This window comes from Silurus aristotelis, assembly GCF_946808225.1.
Source record: "Silurus aristotelis genome assembly, chromosome: 1".
Taxonomy (NCBI): domain Eukaryota; kingdom Metazoa; phylum Chordata; class Actinopteri; order Siluriformes; family Siluridae; genus Silurus; species Silurus aristotelis.
Genome location: NC_139574.1, coordinates 1,254,861 through 1,261,680, shown reverse-complemented (window position 1 = coordinate 1,261,680; position 6,820 = coordinate 1,254,861). Strand labels below are relative to the sequence as shown.

At 39.5% G+C, this 6,820-nt stretch overlaps 1 protein-coding gene across 5 annotated transcripts in view; it reads left to right on the top strand.

Annotated features, from left to right (window-relative positions):
* Positions 1-6,800: 6,800 nt before the first annotated feature.
* Positions 6,801-6,820, top strand: part of LOC310729041 (calpain-14-like) — a gene marked incomplete at its 3' end in the record, with an annotated part of 11,614 nt that continues 11,594 nt past the window's right edge. For 4 of the 5 annotated variants that reach the window (XR_014534440.1, XM_083547010.1, XM_083547011.1 and 1 more), the window contains exon 1: positions 6,802-6,820. This exon is cut by the window's right edge and continues 205 nt beyond it. The other variant, XM_083547012.1, reaches the window with a different exon arrangement.

Genomic DNA, 6,820 nt, shown 5'->3' with positions numbered 1-6,820 from the left:
TAAGCTTCCTGTCTTTTTGCTTTCATTTACTTTCATTAACGCTTTCTGCAACACTTTCTGACCAATCACAATTCAGAATTCAACAACAGTGTAAATATCACATATAGTATTCGGGAAATACTCTGCCATCAGCACTGATACTAAACATAAGGTCATATAATAAAAACAATAAAACATATGGTGTTGAGTTTCAGGGTGTGGGTGAAAAACAGCTACTGTACACTAGAGTTAAACACCAACCCATCTGATAGATTAAACTGAAGTCTGCTGCATTCCTCACACCAGTGTACAGCTACAACACCTCCAGCATCTCCTCTATATCCTTCACTTCAAAGCTATATTGTGTGAAAGTTCGGAGTAAAGCAGTGTGTTTCATGAACAGTGTGGAGGTTCATACCACAGAAGCCCAGTTAAGATGGATGTTCATTTACAATATAGTATTTGGCAGACAATCATACAACTAAGCATCTATAGGGTTAAGGGGGTTCCTCAGAGGCCCAAAGCAGCTCAGTGTGGCTGGGATTTGAACTCACAACCCTGGGATCCAAAGTCCAATGCCTTAACCACTAAGCCACTACTTTTCAGTGGTCCAGACCACAGGTGAACATTTGTACTTCCTTCTGCACTCCAATGCTAAACTAAAGCTCACTGCTGTGTTCACCAGGTGAGTCAGATGCGGTTACAATACCACACATCTGGCTGATCTCACACATCTCACAGGCCTCTTTATTTTCTACACACGTTCATTTACTTCCTCCTAATGTGTGTCATGGTATCATATGGTCCTCTACAATGTATTTAGTGAATAATCGTGTGGATATGAGTGTAAAATGTGAACAGACAAACCTTTATATAAGTACACAGAGTTTCATTCAGCATCTTATAGTTTCCATCATTCTATAAACCATTTCATCTGCGAACAAAACAGTGTACAAACTGTAGAAATGTGGCAGCTCAATGTTTAAGATTTTAGACTATGGATCGGAAGGTTGTGAGTTTGAATCCCAGCACCGCAAAGCTGCTACTGATGGACCCTTGAACAAGGCCCTCAACCATCAACTGCTCAGTAACATTAATGACATAACTGTACGTCGCTCTGGATAAGGGCACCTTCCAAATGCTGTAAATGTAAATCTGTCGAATGCTGTAGTTGTAAATGTAAATCAATGCAAATCGTATTTAAAACAACGAATGGTGATTTTATAAAGTAAAAAATAAAATAATTACATGGTTGCGTTGTGTGGTTCTGGGAAACACCTGAACGCCGTTGCGAAATGCTGTAGTTCTTTGCATAATACTGTTGCGATTGGGAAATTCTGGAGGAAATCGAATGCTGCAACGAAGTCTGATTCAGCTGGAGAACGCAACCTTGGGGTACTGGAGCTTCACTCAGGCTCGTGCTACAGCACGCTCTTCAAAAAGGCTCCGAATGTTTTATTCTCAGCGAGACGGAGAGATGAGTTAACAGCTGCAGAATATTAATATAATGATAATAAAGAGATCTGGCAGCTTTGTGGAGAAGATGGATCAGATCAGTTCAAATCCCAGCACCACCGAGCTGCCAAGTGCCACCGAGCTGCCACTGCTGCCACCCTCAACTGCTCAGGGCATTAATTAGATCAGTAGAATCACTCAGGGAAAGTCAGAATTCTGTAAATGATAACTGTAATTATAGGAACCATGAAAATGGATTTGGACTGAAATGAACACAACCAGTTCTGCTGCAATCATCATGAACACTTTTACACTCCACCAGTAAACAGCTGATAACCGTAACAGTGATTCTATAATATAATAAATAGAAATTCTGTCATTCAGTTGAAGACGAAGTTCTCTTTTTGTCTGGTTCCTCTCAAGGTTTGTTCCTCATACCTCAGTGATTTTTCCCTCACCGTCGTCACTTCTGACTTATTAGGGATAAACTTCTGAACACATTTGTAGCTGCGATCTATTCATTTCTCTCTCATGATGCTGATGTTTTTGTATGAAAAAAAGATATTTTTACACAGTTCAGGTTCCCTGGTGGTCTAGTGGTTAGGATCCGGTGCTCTCACCGGTGTGGCCCGGGTTCGATCCCCGGTCAGGGAACCTACCCCAGCCATTTGGGTTGCACAAGCCTTAGTGCCGGTCCCAAGCCCTGATAAATGGGGGGGGTTGCGTTAGGAAGGGCATCCAGCGTAAAAACATGTGCCAAATCAAGCATGCGGATGATCTGCTGTGGCGCCCCCTAATGGGAGAAGCCGAAAAGAAAGTTTTATATTTTTACACAGTTCAAGAAGGTTAACAGGAAGTACATTTGAAACGCAGGTGTTGGTGTGTGTTCAGTTCAACACCATGGAGGTATATGGAAAAAAAAACAGAACTGTTATTTTTGCACAAATTCTGATATCAGGAGGAAAAATTATGCTTGTACAGTGTTTGACTTCCTGGTTACATTTAGGGTGTGAAAATATTTGTTCAGTTTCTTGATGATATGTTGACACCTTTACATCCTGTTTTCTTTGCATTTGCCAGAGTGTTATGGGAGAGCAGATGTGGAAAATTCAAACAGGTCAGACAGGTCAATCTCACGCTCCTGCAGCAATTCTGCTGAAGATTGGGGGAGGAGCAATAAGGAATTGTCGCATGACTCAGTTCATGACCTTGAAGATGCTGACCAAGTTGTGTGTCCAAAGTTGTTGCTTAGATATTTCTTCACTTCCTGTCTGGTGGCTTTGCTGTGAGATTCAGTTGGCATCGTGGATGGCAGCTCATCAGCTGAAGGTTAATCCCAGCAAAAGTTAAACTGCTTTTTATCACAGATGTTTCATCTCCTTGCTAAGAACTTGTGATCTCTATGTACAACTTTCTTACCTGTTCATTCCTTAATCATCTCAAGATTTGACTACTGCAATTCGCTCCTGGCAGCTTTGCCTCTGAAAGACATTCAGCCCCTGAAACTGATCCAGAATGCAGCTGACTGACTTGTTCTCAAAACCTGCAATAGCTTTTAATAATAATAATAATAATAATAATAATAACAATAATAATTACAATGCATGTTATATATAGGCACCTTACATGGCACTCAAGGACACTTTACATACAATAAAAAACAAAACAACTAACAACAGTTTATACTACCAGAAAGACGTTCAGGTACAGCGTGAATGATATGCCTGGCTGAAAAGGCGTGTTGTCAAACCAGATTTGAAAATATAGGCAGTGATTCTGTTGTTTAGGAAATAAGTAAGAGGAAGTAGGTTCCACGGGTATGGGGCAGCGTAGCTAAAAGCTCCAGATCCTATAGATGCCAAACTCATATAAGGACGAAGCGAGTTGGATGAGGTTGTTGACCAAACAGTTTGAGACAGAGTATATGTCAGAAGAAGGTCAGATAAATATGAAGGAGCCAGATTATGTAACGCCTTTTAAGCGAAAAGCAGGATTTAAAAACTTTAATCTGACAAAAGTAATAATAAATAAAAATTCTATGAATGTTAACCAATGAAAGTCAGACATTGCTTTTCAACCCTGCTTCAACGGAATTATTAAAAAAAAAATAAACTCATGGAACAGGCCTGGACAAAAATGATGGTACCCCTAGAAAAGACTGAAAATAAAGTGACCAAAGGGACATGTTAATTCAAGGTGTGTCCACTAATTAGCATCACAGGTGTCTACAGTCTTTTAATCAGTCAGTGGGCTTATATATAGGGCTCCAGGTAGTCAGTGTGTTGTCTGGTGACATGGTGTGTACCACACTCAACATGGACCAGAAGAAGCGAAGGAAAGAGTTGTCTCAGGAGATTAGAAAGAAAATTATAGACAAGCATGATAAAGGTAAAGGCTGTAAGACCATCTCCAAGCAGCTAGATGTTCCTGTGACTACAGTTGCACATATTATTTAGAAATTTAAGATCCATGGGACTGTGGCCAACCTTCCTGGACATGGCCGCAGGAGAAAAATTTATGACAAATCAAGGAGACAGATATCCGAATGGTAACAAAAATACCCAGTAAGACTTCTAAAGAGATCCAAGGTGAACTGCATGCTCAAGGAACATCAGTGTCAGATCGCACCATCCGTCGTTGTTTAAGCCAAAGTGGACTACATGGGAGACGACCAAGGAGGACACCATTGTTGAAAACAAATCATAAAAAAGCTACACTGGAATATGTTAAAGCTTCTGGGAGAATGTCCTATAGACAGATGAGACAAAAATTTAACTTTTTGCCAAGGCACATCAGCTCTATGTTCACAGACGGAAAAATGAAGCGTATCAAGAAAATAACACTGTCCCCACTGTGAAACATGGAGGAGGCTCTGTTATGTTCTGGGGCTGCTTTGCTGCATCTGCATAATAGATTCTAGAGAGAAATGTGCTGGCCAGTGTCAGAAAGCTTGGTCTTAGTCGCAGGTCATGGGTCTTGCAACAGGACAATGACCCAAAACACACAGCTAAAAACACCCAAGAATGGCTAAGAGGAAAACATTGGACTATTCTAAAGTGGCCTTCTATGAGCCCTGACCTCAATCCTATTGAGCATCTTTGGAAGGAGCTGAAACATGCCGTCTGGAAAAGACACTCTTCAAACCAGAAACAACTGGAGCAGTTTGCTCATGAGGAGTCACCCAAAATACCTGCTGAGAGGTGTAGAGTAGGTTTTGAGGACAGGGTGTCTTTGGCATAAAAATGAAACTCGATTCCATGCTTCCGAAAGATACATCCAAGTGGCAATAAATAAGTGTTGAATAATAATGGGCCCAGAACTGAACCCTCCCTCCACTGACTTTCTGTAGCTGCTTACCTCAGATTTAAAACACACATGCTTGCCTCCAATGTCAAAAATGGACCAGCAATCTCTACCTCACCTGCAATACACCATCTATCCTTTACAACTGCTTAACTGGTCCCAAAATCTCTCTGGGTACAAGCAGGACATGCTTCCAGACTCTTCTTTATTCTGGCACCAAGGTGGTGCGAAGAAATTCCACTTGATGTTTGAACAGCTGAGTCACTAGTAACAAAAATTTTAATCTAAATCTAAATCGTTAAACAAAATCTAAAAGATCTAGTTATTAAATTAGCACTTTATGAATAAAAACTTTTTTGAAAATATTTTTAATTAGATGATATTCTTTGTCTGTGTCCTAATCAACTTTTGCAGCAGGAGTAGTCAAATGGCTGAAAATAATTGATTTAGCTCTAAATAAGTTCTGGAAAATGCGGGAATTTGACATTATGTGGTGTTTTGAATTTGTACTTGACTTATCTTGGACATGCAGTTTTAACTATTAAAATACTTCCAAATTTGCTCCAATGGTGGCACTGAAGCGCTAGCAGAACTTAAAACAAATTCATTCCAGATGTTTCTTAGACCTTCCATAATCAATGTACCATACTGCAATGTCTCTAAGACAGGTTTATGGGCTAACCATAGACAACCTAGCATAAGTTAAACAACAAAATAATAACATTGTGGTACCAACGCTCATTTAACGCTTGGCCCCTAATAATCATAAAATGTGATGTGATGTGATGTGATGTGATGTGATGTGATACTGTATATTACTGTAGATATAAAGACATGTAGACTTCTGTGTGTCACTGCACTGCTGAAAATATCCTCAGTATTATAGTTTTTCATCTCCACTTCTGGTTCACCTTCCCATCTCTTGCTGGATCTGATACTAACTCTATGACATGAAGATGGTAGAAGAAAGTGTTGTTTGTGTAAAGAAGCTTACATGAGTTTATGTATTTGGTTTTACTTTACTTTGTTTTGTATCATTCACATCTGGTCAACTTTCTGTCCGCTTAGAATGACTACTTTGTATAAGCACATTTCCACAGCAGCTGATTGAGGACCAGAGACGTCTTCTGCACCTGCTGATGATTATCCGGCCTCTAGATCACATGAAACCCGGTTAGAAAGCGTGGATTGTGCAGTGTAAGGGCCATGAAGCTGTAACACCAACAGGTTCTGCTACATTCCTCAGGTCTTGTTTTGTGGTTGTTCCAACTCACGAAAGTCAATCAGAAATTCCAGATAGCTGGAGTTTCATATACATGAGGTTATAATTACATCTTGTGTTGTTTCCTCAAGTAATCAGGATTAAACACCTGCAGGAATTTCTTTATTTTATCTTCAGTATCTTGAGAATAGTCAGTGGTGTCCCCAGAAAGGGTTTAGCTGTTATTCTAGAAGTTATACTACAGACACCCTGTTAAATCCTTTATTTTTATACAGTATGTGAACTTACATTTTATTCTTTTTCAAGGAATATGAGAAAGAATTCCACACATTCCACTGATCTGTGTTCAGTCCATCAGCTACATCTCTGGAGAAATCCAGTTACATCTCTCTGACATAAGCCTTCAGGCTGTGGAAATAAATATCTGATTTTATCTGTACAGTGCAGGAGAGAGAGAGGATGGAGATCATCTACAGCCATAGCAGCATTTCATTTATTCCTGTGTTGAGTTCCTGTGTTGATCTAGATCTATCTATCTATCTATCTATCTATCTATCTATCTATCTATCTATCTATCTATCTATCTATCTATCTATCTATCTATCTATCTATCTATCTATCTATCTATCTATCTATCTATCTATCTATGGTGAATGTCCTCACCTCAGTCATATTCTATAGAAATGATCTGTATTGAAATAAATGTGTGTAATGTTTTATTTACTCCTGTTTCAGGTTTATTGTAAGTAAATATGTAGCTTATGAACACATCACCTCTCTCATCACTTCCTGTTTGTATTGTGCTGCAGAAGTGACTGCGCTGTGTGTTGTATAAATGAACGTGAGATTTGCGATGACGGC